The following is a 13,732-nucleotide window of genomic DNA, read 5'->3' on the forward strand; positions in this document are numbered from 1 at the left end:
AAAAAAAAAAAAAAAAAAAAAAAAAAACCTGCATGGTATTGGTACAGTGACAGGCAGGTAGATCAGTAGAACAGAATTGAAGACCCAGAAATGAACCTACGCACCTATGGTCACTTGATCTTTGACAAAGGAGCTAAAACCATCCAGAGGAAAAAAAGACAGCTTTTTCAACAAATGGTGCTGGCTCAACTGGTAGTTAACATGTAGGAAAATGCAAATCGATCCATTCCTTTCTCCTTGTACAAAGCTCAAGTCCAAGTGGATCTGGGACCTCCATATCAAAGCAGATACATTGAAACTAATAGAAGAGAAAGTGGGGAAGAATCTCAAGCAAATAGGCACAGGGGAAAATTTCCTGAAGAGAACGCCAATAGCTTCTGCTCTAAGATCAAGAATTGACAAATGGGACCTCATAAAGTTGCAAAGCTTCTGTAAGGCAAAGGACACTGTCAACAGGACAAAATGACAACCAACAAATTGGGAAAAGATCTTTACCAACCCTATATCTGATAGAGGACTAATATCCTATGTATACAAAGAACTCAAGAAGTTAGACTCCAGAGAACCAAATAACCTTATTTAAAAATGGGGTACAAAGCTAAACCAAGAATTCTCAATTGAGGAACACCGAATGGCTGAGAAGCACCTAAAGAAATGTTTAACATCCTTAGTCATCAGGAAAATGCAAATCAAAACAACTCTGAGATTCCATCTCACACCAATCAGATTGGCTAGGATAAAAGACTCAGGGGACAGCAGATGCTGGAGAGGTTGTGGAGAAAGAGGAACATTACTTCATTGCTGGTGGGATTGCAAGCTGGTACAACCACTCTGGAAATCAGTTTGGCGGTTCCTCCGGAAATTGAACATAGTTCTACCAAAGGACCCAGCTATACCACTCCTGGGCATATACCCAAAAGATGCTCCAACATGTAATAATGACACATGTTCCACCATGTTCATAGCAGCCTTATTTATAATAGCCAGAACCTGGAAACAAAACAGATGTACCTCAACAGAGGAGTGGATACAGAAATTGTGGTACATCTACACAATGGAGTACTACTCAGCTATAAAAAACAATAAATTTATGAAATTCTTAGGGAAATGGATGGATCTGGAGAATATCATATTGAGTGAGGTAACCCAATCACAAAAGAACACACATGGTATGCACTCTCTGATAAGTGGTTATTAGCCCAGAAGTTTGGAATATAGGAAGAACAACCCACAAAGCACAAGAAACTCAAGAAGAAGGTAGACCAAAATGTGGACATTTCATTCCTTCTTAAAAGGTGGAGCCAAATACCCATGGAAGGAGTTTCAGAGATTAACTATGGAGCAGAGACTGAAGGAAGGGCAAGCCAGCCTAAATATAGCTATCTCCTGAGAGGCTCTGATATTACCTGACTAATACAGATGTAGAGACTCACAGTCATCCATTGAACTGAGTACAAGGTCCCCAATGAAGGAGTTAGAGAAAGGACCTATGGAGCTGAGGGGTTTGCAGCCCCTTAGGATGAACAACAATATGAACTAACTAGCACCCTCAGAGCTCCCAGAGTCTCAGCCACCAACCAAGGACTGCATATGGTGGGTCTGATAGTTCTGGCAGCACATGTATAGTAGAGGATTGCAAATTCGATCATCAATAGGAGGAGAGGACCCCAGCCCTGTGAAGGTTCTGTGCCCCAGTGTAGGGGAATGTCAGGGCCAAGAAGTTGGAGAGGGTGGGGTAGCAAGCAGGGGGAGGGGGTAGGCAACAGGGGTTTATTCTTGTTTTTTTGTTTGTTTGCTTTTTGGAGGAGAAACTGGGAAAGGAGAAATTTACATGTAAATAAAGATAATATCTAATAAAAAACAATAACTCAGATTTTTGAACTGACTTATAGGGACTCTCAGCCATCTTATTTACATCTTCTGATTTATATCCTGTCTTTTCTGATTTACTGGCATCAGTGTAAAATGTAGGGGCTCCAGATATTGGAGTTCCCTTTATTATATGAGGGAGAGTCCAATTAGTTCTTTTTATGAACTGCAGGCACCTGCTTTTAGGGTATCTTGTTAATCTCTCCCAAGAAGTCACTGCATGCTCTTTGCCTTTGTTCATCTTGTGCCCATAATGAGGCAATTTCTGCATTAGTAAAAGGTACCACAATTTCAGCTGGATCCATTCTGACTAATTGCCAAAGTCTCATTTTTCCTTTTAGTATCAATTCAGAGACTTTCTCAAGGTAGGTTTTTAATTTACTCTGTTTATGTGCTAAAAATATCCATTTTAAGATATAATCTTTCCTCTGAATAAGAATTCCTATAGGGGAATGAGAAGAAGGTAAGATAACTAAGATTCAGGCCATCTTTGGATCAATACAATTTAGATGTGTATCCTGCAGTTTCCTTTCTACCAAAGCTAACTCCTCCTCTGCCTCAGCTGATAGTTTCCTTGGGCTATTTAAATCTTTATCACCTTGTAAGGTTTGAAATAAATTGCTTAGCTCTAGAGTGGCCAAGCCACTTGCAGGCTGTAGCCAGCTAATATTTCCCAGTAGCTTCTGAAAATCATTAAAGGTCCTTAATTGGTTTCTTTTGATATGCACCTTTTGTGGCCTAACCCTTTGCAGAGTTATTTTATACCCTAGATAATTAATAGAATACCCTCTTTGTATTCTTTTCAGGGGCTATTTTTAATCCCCAGGAAGGCAAGTTTTTTTTTTACTTCATTAAATATTCTTTCCACAATATTTATATCTGGATCAACCAATAGGATATCATCCATATAGTGATAAATAATAGACTGGGAAAATTGTTTGCAAATTATCTCCAATGGCTGTTGTACAAAATATTGACACAAGCTAGGGCTATTTAACATTCCTTGTGGCAGGACTTTCCAATGATACCTTCTCATTGGGCGACCTCTATTGAAGGTAGGTACTGACAAAGCAAACCTTTCCTTATCACATTCATGTAGAGGAATGGTGAAAAAATAATCTTTCAGATCAATCACTATGATAAGGCCATTCCTTAGGCAACAAGGGAGGCAATGGGATCCCAGGCTGCAAAGAACCCATTGGCTGAATAATCTAATTAATTGCTCTGAGATCTGTCAACATCCTCCTTTTGCCAGATTTTTTTTTTTAATGACAAATACTGGAGAATTCCAAGAGCTAGTAGACTTCTCTATATGCTGAGCCTCCAGCTGCCCTTGGACTAGCTGTTCTAATGCCTGTAGTTTTTCTTTTGTCACAGACCATTGATTAATCCAGATGGGTTGGTCAGTCAACCATGGTTGGTTAGTGGTAAGACTGTTGGCGTCTTGGCAGCAGTGGCTCCTGGGGTAGAGCTAAATTGTCAGCCTCTGCTCTATCTTGTTTATGGACAGCTTGGATAGTCTGTAAATGTCCTTGATAACATTCCCTAACTAATTTAAAATTTTTATTAGAAGCCTGACAGGTTTCATGGCTAGACACTGAGGCTGAGGGGACATTAATTTGGGTTTTCCACTGCTGTAATAGATCTCTTCCCCATAAGTTAATAGCTATATCAGCCATGTATGGCCTTAATTTTCCTACCTGACCTTCTGGTCCTATACATTTAAGCCATCTAAGACTTTTGCTTTATTTGGGATAAGGTCCCAAGTCCTTGAAATTGGATGTCTACTTCTTGAAGTGGCCAACTTACAGACCGAGATTTTGGAGAGATAATGTTGACATCTGCTCCAGTGTCAACCATTCCTTCAATCTCAATATTGTTTACTAGTATTCTTAGTTTTGGCCTTTGATCCTCTATAGAAGTTTGCCAAAATATTCATTTTTGGCTCCCTTTGAGGCCTTTTGAATTGTTTATAGAACTTGCCTCAGCCTTGTCTGGTCTCAGAACATCTTTTTTTGAAGCAGTGATGTTCAATTGTCCTGAGGAAGATAACTCTCCCTGTCTCGGGACGGCCAGCCTTGGCCCCTCAATCCATTGTGGAAACAGGGTTCTGGTACAGATCGGCAAGACATCAGCGGAGAAAAAAATGGCACAAACAGATGTGGACACAAGAGAGTGTTGTATCTGAGTGTGTATTCTTAAAAATTAAACATATGACCTTTATGGTCATTACAAATGAAGAAGAAAGATCTGGCAGCTTAGCTGTCAAGGTACATCTGAGGCTATCTGAAACACACTGGGTCTAAAGCAGTAGCTACCTCCTCTGGACCAGTGCAGCACCCCCGGGCTTCTGGGCTCTGAACACTCGTGCCCAAGTAGGGCCTGGCTGGAGTCCCTGGGGGCGGTGGGTGGGGAGGCTGCTGAGGGTAGAGACTCGAATACTTGCTGCAGCACTCTCTCGTGTGTGCGCACACACACACACTCACACACACACACACACATTTGGCTCAAGGTCCCACCCATCCTTAGTAAACACCCACTACACTAATCTTCTGGGCTAGCAGAGATATGTCCCAAGGGTCCCATTCTTGCTAGTTCCTAGGAGTGATTCAATTGCACTTCTAATGTGGTCAGCCCTACTGACCTACTGACCTACTGACTGAAATGTGGATTCTTAGTTGATCTTGCTCTGGGATTATCAACTTCTATGCAGTAAACTTCAATACTTTACCTCCCTCATTATCTCCCTAACAATGCTGGAGGCAATTAGTCTGAATGTTTAACATTCCCTAGGAAATTCCAAGCCAGGGTTCAGCTAAAATGTTGGAATATTGGTAAAGGTTAGAGAGCAATATCTAATTTTGTTTAGCTATTATAGTAAATCATATCTTGGGGGGCACCTAGCATGTGAGACCTTCCATCGACTAATGCAAGGACAAATCTGGAAACACATCCAAGTTTGGAGATGCCAAAGAATACCAGGAGGCTAGTCTCTCTGAAGCTGTATGCCTCAGGTCTGTGGCCAAGCTTTTGGGCTTGTCACAAAGATTCCACTGGAGTAGGCGAGGCATCTCCCTGCCTGGCATTGGTGCCTTCGAGAGGTCCCCCCTGGGAGTTTTTTTGCAGGGGGTTGTCCCATTTGTTGTTGCTCTACACTCCCTAATCAAATGTTGGCCTTTGCCACATCTTTGACATATTCCAGAAGGCATGGGCCCCCTTTTGACATCACTTTGGTTTTTCCTGCGGCTATTTCTGAGATGACCCTGCTCACCACAATTAGAACATTTGAAATCTTGGATCATCTCTAGGTGTCTAGTGGAATCTTATCCTATTACAGTCATATCAGGTGAGCAAGATCCAATATCAGCTGTATATCTAATCCACTCATCTATTGGTCCTGACCTTGCCCTCAGTGGTCTGATTACTTCCTTGCATTCAGCATTTGCATTTTCAAAGGCTTAAAGACTCTCAAGTATTGCCTTTCTTGTTGTTGAATCTGATACACTCCTTTCCACAGCTGAGGTTAGCCTTTGTAAAACATCAGGGAAGGTTTCTTGTGAACCTTGTATGACTTGAGAAAATGATTCAGGTCTCTTCCCTGATTCTGCCATCTTTGTCCCAGGCTTTTAAGGCTAACAATCAACACAATGCCCGAGTTTCTTCATCATATACAGCCTGAACCTCTACCTCAGCAAAGCGAGCTTCACCAAGCATCTAATCTGTGAAAATTTCTCTACCTCTGGCTCTGTTTTGTTGTGCTATCTCTCTAGCCTCATCTCTCCATCATGCAAACCATTATAAATTTGTAGCTGGTTCTAGTATTGCTCTTGCCATATCCTTCCAGTCTTGGGGGATTATTCTGTTTTTAATAGCCCAAGAAGTCAGGATTTGTTTTACAAATGGTGAATGCATTCCAAAATTAGTGACACTTTCCTTAAATTTTCTGAGATCTAACACATCCACAGGTTGCCATTCAAATTCCTGATAACCCTGTGGATAATCATCATCTGGAAGTGTTTGTTGTATATTAACTGGATAGACTAAAGTTTATTTTCTAATAACCTTGGATTGGCTTTCTCTAATGTTATCTTCTGTCTCAACCTGAGCATTTTCCTTAATTGAAATTTTAAATTCCTCTCTTAAGGTCTGTGTACACACTTCATATCTTTCCTTTTGTTGCTCTTCCTGTTCGTTGAATTCCTGTATTTTCTGTTCAAGGTTCTGCCTCCACATTTTGATTTTTTTCTTTATATTGCAATTCTGATAGTCTGCTGTCCATTTTATTTTGATTGATTAAATTTAAAAGATTATTCTCCAAGTCTAGCTTCCAATCCTCATTATTTCCTCTCTGCTGCTCAGTCTGTTCTGTGAGCTGTTGCATCCTTTGTTCTAGCATCTTTTCTAGCTTCTGTCTCCCACTTTCATTTTCATCTTTTTGTCTCATATTCTGATCCATAATTTCCTGTATCTCCAATTCTAGTATTTCCTCTAAGCCATGTTGCCAAGTCTTAAGGTTATCTCTCTGTTGCTCAGACTCATCTATGAACTTCAGAAATTTCTGTTCTAGCATCTCTTCCAGCTCCTGTCTCCAATCCTCATTCTCCTCTTTTTGTTGCTTATTTTGATCTATGAAATCCGGAACCTTTAGTTCTAGTGTTACTTGTAATCTCTTTTCGAATGCAAGGAATTTTTATCCAGGGCTCAGTCTTTTGAGAGGATATAGTAAATCAAGAGAATAAATATTGCAATACTGGCAAATGATAAGGTATCTTTCTTCTAAATTTATCCATGTCAAACCATTCCAAATATCATCACATAAAGCCAAAAAGATATTTATTGTGTTTCTCATCTTTAAGTACCAAAAGGTTATATATCTCTCTTGATAACCTAGTCTGGAGCCCTTTGTACCTTTATCTCCACGATTCTTTATTCACAGGAAGCAACTGAGCGTAGAAAGACCAGTGTGGTCCTCTGCGTCGTCCCTGGTTTGGGTTGCAGCTGGTAGCATGTGCTTGTGTGCTGATCTCAGGCAACCCACAATGCAGTGTAAACAAGCAGTCAGGAGATCCAGTCTAGCTATCCTAGACAGGAGGATGGGGGAGGCAGGGAGGAGGGCAAAGGATAAGGGGAAAGGAACACAGAAAGGCTCTCTAGGGTGCAGATGTCCCTATTCACTGTGTCTGCCCAAATAGGTAGTTGTGTTCCAGGGTCTCCTGTCCCTCCCTGCAGTTCTTATACAGCTCTGCTCAAGCCCAGCTCCAGGCTAAGGTGTTGTCCTTGGCCTTAGCTCTGTCTGGAGGTGGAGGAGGGAGCCTCTCTGCCATTCTCAGTAGGCCCCTCAGACCCAGTCAGCTTTCAATCTACACTGCTGCAGCCTATATCGCTGCCCAAACCATATTCGGGGGTTGGAGGACAGTGAACCTTTTATCTCAGATTTGTTGAGTTCTAAGCAATAAGTTAGGTGCCAATTTGTTGTGGTAAATTTTTAATCCAATTTACCAAATCAATCAATTCACAACTCAATTAATTGGTATATATGCTACTCACCTAGACTGGGCAGATCTACCACTACACTACTCTATTCCCATCTATTAGATCCCATATGACTTGAGATTTCTCCAAGCCATCTTCAGCTCCATCTTCCTTCCACCTTGTTCTCCTTCATCATAGTCCTCTGCAATCTCCTCTCCCCTCCCCCTCGTCTCCTCTCTCCCCTTCTCCCCCAAACTTTTCAGCTCCACCTTTCCTCCTGCTGCCCAATCATCAGCCTTAGCCTTTATTTGAAAAGTTAAGGTGGGGAGGTTCACAAGGCACCTGTATACATGATTTGCTCCTCCTCTGCAGTGCTTTCCAGGACAGGAGAATTAGCATCAAAATACAAGACCAGGGCTATCCACAACAACATCCCACAATAACCTTGTCAAGGGTCATATTTCCTGATAACTGTCAACACTTGTGGAGGCCCATGCCCAGCTGGTCCTGTCCCAGGGTAGGGATCATATCACACCATCCCTCTCATGACCATGCAGGACACAGCATCCTGCAAGACAGGCAGAACTATGAGCCGGGGAGAAGAGTGTAGATCTGAAATTGCAAGATTGAGGTGTGGAACTGAAGATGGAGCATAGAAAGGCCATTTCTTTCTTTCTTTGTGCATACTTTCTTGAAAATTTACATGCTAATTTCTGCCCTTCCAAAGTTATCTCATTTTTATTCATGCCTTCTTTTAATTTTATTAACATGTTTGCATTTGTTCTTTTCTTTGACTAAGTGATAATTTTCATTTCTTCAAAAACCCAGTTATGTTCTGTAAATATGTTGTAGTTTTAATCCCTGATTGTGGGATATGGGGCTGCCTCAGATTGTCCACAACTATTTATTATGAGTATCTCACATGCTTTAGGAGGGGTATGATTTTTTTCCAGCTACAGATAGTTTTAGTTTGGAATTCTGAGGACTCGTGAGAGGGTATTAATGTCAGAGTCCTAAGAGGGCCTCTGGTGGCTGCTGCTCTGCCTGCTGCTGCCAGTCCCTCTTGCTGCTGTTCCTGCTCCTGATTTAGCTGTTGATGGATTACCATTTGGCTGTTTTGTTTGATGCTGGTTGGAGATGTCCTGATGATAGAGACTGGATTTGCCAAAAGGAACCAAATGAGCCTATTCAGCAGGAAGTTGTCTTAAGTTGTCTTTTCCTCTCTAACTTTTTTCTTTATTACCAGGTCTTAGTTGGTTGGAAGGGATTGGGGTGAAAAAAGTGTTTGAAGGATGGTAGATAATAGAACCCCAAAATTATGCTTAGAGGTCAGGGGATACACAGATTAACAGGTGGAGATCAGTGATATAGGATAATGTGAACTGATTAAACTAAATTTAGAAAATATTTTTTTTCTTTACTTTGTGTGGACATGTTCAAGCATAAATTTGAGGAAGTCAGAATACAATTGTAGGAGTTTGTTCTCTCCACCATGTAGGCCCTGGGATAATCAGTTCTAAGTAGCAAGTGCTTTACCTGTTGAGCTGTCTTGCTGCCTCTTATTATGGCCAGTGTTATGATCAAGAAATGGTGCTATAGTTTTCTCAGTTTTAATGTTGGGACAAGTCTATGAAAAGGTACATGAAGCCTCAATATTAATTTTGTAACTCAATATGAATCTATTCCTCAATATAGAACATACAAACTTGTTGGTTCTTATTCTAGTATTTCAAGCTCCTTCACTATAGCTGTTATTAGTGATTTCCCTCTCTCCCAAATTGGAAGTGAAGTGTCAAGTGTGTTGGATAAATTTTTTAGTTTGGGGCTAGACAGATGGCTCAGCAGGTTAGAATCCTGACCACATTTACATTGGATCAGAGCTTGATTCTGAGAAACTATATTTATAGGCTTACATTTGTTTGTAACTCCAGCTCTAGGGGTGTGACACCTATTCTTCTTAAGGGAAGGGAATCCCCACAAATACATACACACCCAATACATATAAACAAAAAAATGCTAAAAATTTTCTTTGTTCACCAGATTAAATACCACAAACCATATTTTAAGTTTCATCAAACTGACAAGCTATAACCACTACAGATATTTATCTTGTGGTCTTTGCTGCTACTTTGATCATTCTCAGGCAGCTGGCAGAGGTCAGATGCTTGATTTTAATCTTCTGAGAAAATAATTTTGTCAGGAAGTCACTGAAAGACAGAGACAACTTTGCCTCCTCATTGTTTTGATATCTCTTGTCTCCTGTCTGACTGGCAGGTGTTTGTGATGATTGAAAAAACAATTTCACCATGGCCCAGAGTGAAGACTTTACCAAGGTCTTTCAGGAGAAGATCTTCAGTGTGGATCCCAGTGTTCTCCCTAGTCCTGAGACTTTAAGCCTCTTAAGGCCCTTGAGCATGAGCTGTTTTTGCCTCTTTTCCTATTTACTCTTGGTACAGTGTGTACTGCTCGAGATAGCACAAAGTTATGCTGTTCAGTGCTTGACTCTCACCTGAGTAAGGCCCAAGATAGCAAAACATATACCTCCTAACTAAATGGAATGAAATGCAATATATTTACTATTTATAAAAATTTCATCCTTGAAAATATTTAATCATAACAATATACTCTCATTTGTTCAGATAGGAAAATATAGAGAGAGATTCTGTTCTTATTCAAGGTTTAAAGTATTAAGTAAAAAGGAGCAGAGAGTAACAGTTTGATCTGGACCATATAACATATTAAACTGTTTAGGGAAAATGGGTTGTATCAGTTTTAGACCAGCCTGCAGCAGAGTGCAGTTATATACAAGAGAACAGAGGGTGGTGAATAACTCACATACTGTGTCAGTCAGATTCCAACCAGAAACCTTTCCACATCAACAAATGATTGTAACCTTACTCCTTTAAAATTACAGCAGTGAGCACCATATCTTGTTTATACAAGATGTTAAAAACATATTTATGGAATAAAGTACTTAATGGTATTAGTAAAGCTGTCTTCTGTATTTGGCACTTTCAGTGACTCTGGCTGTCAACAGTTGAAGAGCACAGAACAAGAATCCTTAGGGTCTCTGAAGATCAACAGTAAGGGAGAAATAGTGGGGAAGCCTGCAGTCAAAACCTCAATAACAAGCCTTACGAAGAGATGAGGATGTATAAAAAAAGGTATGAAAGATGATACAAATAAAATTTAGAAGATAACAGCTAACAAATGTGACCACCAGCATCAGGATAGTATGGGTGGCTCTGGTCTCAGCTTGGCCTCTGGGCTTCTGATTGGAAGTGAGGATGTGCTGCATTTGCTGGTGATGTCTATGCAGGAGAAGTACCATGGAGACGCTGGTCCAGACCATGATGCTCATGAATGTGGCATCATGGGCAAGCTGCAAGAAGATAATGCCTACACTGAATCCAGAAGTGGAACAGAACAACTTGCTTTTAGAGTCAGTGTTATTGTCTGTTATCTGTGGACCAGTGACCTTAATTGGAATGTAGATGTTACTTAAGACACTGAAGACCCAACAACTATAACAAGAATAACTCACCAAATTTGGGACACTTGGTCTAAATATAAGTTTACCTCTATTTAAAGGAACAAGGGTGACAAATTGATGGATACTCGGGACACAGGTGGAACACAAGTTTGTGCTTTTTGCCACCATGCAAGTGAAGAATTCTAATTTACATTTGAGTTCAGCTGGAGGATTTCTTGGAGCAAAAGCCATCATATTGTTTGGAAATGCAGTGATGAAGAGAATCAAGGCATTGGCTACAGCCATATGGCTTAAAAACACCTACCTAGGCCTCTGTTGAGAACCAGTGAAAGTTGGAGAGAAATTATGGACAAACAGAAAGACATTGGCCACAGTCCCAACCCCAAACTGACAAATCAAGAGGATCTGAAGAACCACTTCCTCAGTGGTTTTCAGGGATTTATCATGAGCAGACATGGGGAGGGCTTTACTCCACCCTGGAGTGATGATTAGGTGGACACTACTGTCTTCAGGTCTCTGTTCTATTGTCCACGCTTACTAATTGATTTGAGACAATTTCTTCTCTTGATAAGTGAGACACTATTCTGTCACACTACAGGAGCTTTACCTGGAAAATGATGCATGGATAGTAAGTTAGAATAAAATTTTATACTCAATGAATTACTCTTGCCTCAAGATAAATTTTGTATTGATTCTACATCTTTATTGGTCAAATAGGTCAAGAACACAATAATACACATTTTAACACAACATGGGCTTTGCATATGAATATAGACAGGTAAGAGACTAGTATGAGTATGTGATTCCATCATCAGAATTCAATACAATTAGGAAGGAGGGATGGTTTCAAATGGAATGTAACTTAATCAATAAAAAAGAGAAGGAAATACAAGTGTAACATAAAAATAATTAATTGAATTTCCTTGTGTTATAGTAACATTAAAAATAATGCATATGCTAATAACATGTAAGATTACACATAATAATCAATAAAGTTGTGTAACCTAATTCAGTTGTGGAAAATTAAGTTGTTGGCTTTTTTAGAAAATTTTATACTACTCATGCACACAAAAAAAAAACACCAAATATTTCTGATAAAACCACCTGTGTTCCAACCACACAGATGAACATAGGCTTACATATGTGTTTTCCATGTGAAAAAAAAAAAACTACTTGTTAACAAGTTTAATTTGTTCATAGTTTTCCTGATCTTATTTTTTGTTCTAAAAGGTTGGGTGCCAGCGCCTTACCTGCATCATCTCCAGCTTCCCTCCAAAGTTATTAACACAATCACTATTATTCCCTTTGCAAGCTGCTGCTTATTCTGAATTTTACTTGTTTATATGTTTTCTAAAGGAACACAGGGGCCTCCATCCAACAGATAAAATTCAACACCTCACATATATATGTTACATTCAATGCTGTTTTCTGCTGAGTACTAACATAGGACACAGATATTTCTTTGAGATGAAAGCAAAATATTGACCTATTTAAGTTAAACTGTAGGCTTCAAAAAGAAATAATGTTTTATGTTGGCTGCAGAAGACAATTTTCACTGAAGAAAGGAGAAAAGAATTTTAAGCAGAAGTCCATAGCTGGAAGAATCTCACCTTCTGAGCCACAGTCAGGATGAATATGCTCATCTGGAGGCCAGCTCCAGAGCACAGCTCCTATAGAAGAATATTTTATAGTGCCTCAATTGAGGAACTTCTCTGTGTCACTCTTTCCCTGAGAAAGAATGCAATGAAGTTCAGAATGGTTTCTTATTCTCCATGCAGTACTGTGAAGGTAACCCACTAAAGTTAAGGTTTCCAGTCTCATAAAATTATAGGGTACTGGGACATGACATCCTTCAGAGAGTTTACTATTGTGTCATCTGTGGTGTCAGCTCATTTGTCGGCATGGTATCTATGGGATACCTCCTATGAAGGTAAAATCATGTATCCCCAGAGCAAATCTCCATTGCTTTCTGATGCTTAATGATGATGTCTAGAAGTTCGATAGGTTTTAATGAGTACCTGAGCAGAAGTTAGAAAAGAGTTTTCAAGTTTCCTTTGGGAGAAACTAAGTTCTGAATTGATCTTGTAGTCAGATGTAAACTGGGGCACTCAAGGGTAGAACAAGAGACTCATTATATGCATTTCTTTTCTTTTTTTTTTAATCAGGATTATGTTTGGTTTTCTCTCTTTTTTTTTTTTAGATATTTTTTTATTTACATGTAAATTTCTCCATTCCCAGTTTCCCCTCCAAAAAACAAAGAAACAAACAAAAACAACAAAAACAAACCCCTGTTGCCTCCCACTTCCCCATGCCTGCTGGGACAGGATCCTTTCTACATCCTTCTACAACTAGGAGGGACAGCAAATGCACAACCCTCTGTGCACCTTTCCCTCAAGCAGAAAGCTTGTCTCCAGGGTATGCTCTGACCCCAGGACCAAGAGGGATGGCTGATCCACAGCCCTCTGAACATGGGTCTTACCAGAGGAGAGCTGATCTCCCAGAAGTGCTGACACAGGCTTACAGACTCTCAGGAGGAACAATCTCCAGCCAGAGACAGGAAAAATATCTAACACCAGAGATTAACAGATGGCAAAGGCAAATGCAAAAATCTTACCAATAGAAACCAAGACTACTTAGCATCATCAAAACCTAGTACTCCCACCACAGCAAGTCCTGGATACCCCAAAACACCAAAAAAGCAAGATCTAAAAATCATATTTCATGATGATGATAGAGGAATTTAAGAAGGACATAAATAACTCCCTTAGTGAAATACAGGAGAGCCAGGCAGTGGTGGCACAAGTCTTTAATCCCAGCACTTGGGAGGCAGAGGCAGGTGGATTTCTGAGTTTGAGGTCAGCCAGGTCTACAGAGTGAGTTCCAGGACAGCCATGGATA

General features: G+C 40.1%; 1 pseudogene; it reads right to left on the reverse strand.

Moving 5' to 3' along the window:
* Nucleotides 1-10,371: 10,371 nt before the first annotated feature.
* LOC116100456 lies at nt 10,372-11,290 on the reverse strand (annotated as a pseudogene).
* Between the last annotated feature and the right edge of the window lie 2,442 nt (nt 11,291-13,732).

This window comes from Mastomys coucha, unplaced genomic scaffold (genome assembly GCF_008632895.1).
Source record: "Mastomys coucha isolate ucsf_1 unplaced genomic scaffold, UCSF_Mcou_1 pScaffold21, whole genome shotgun sequence".
Taxonomy (NCBI): Eukaryota; Metazoa; Chordata; class Mammalia; order Rodentia; family Muridae; genus Mastomys; species Mastomys coucha.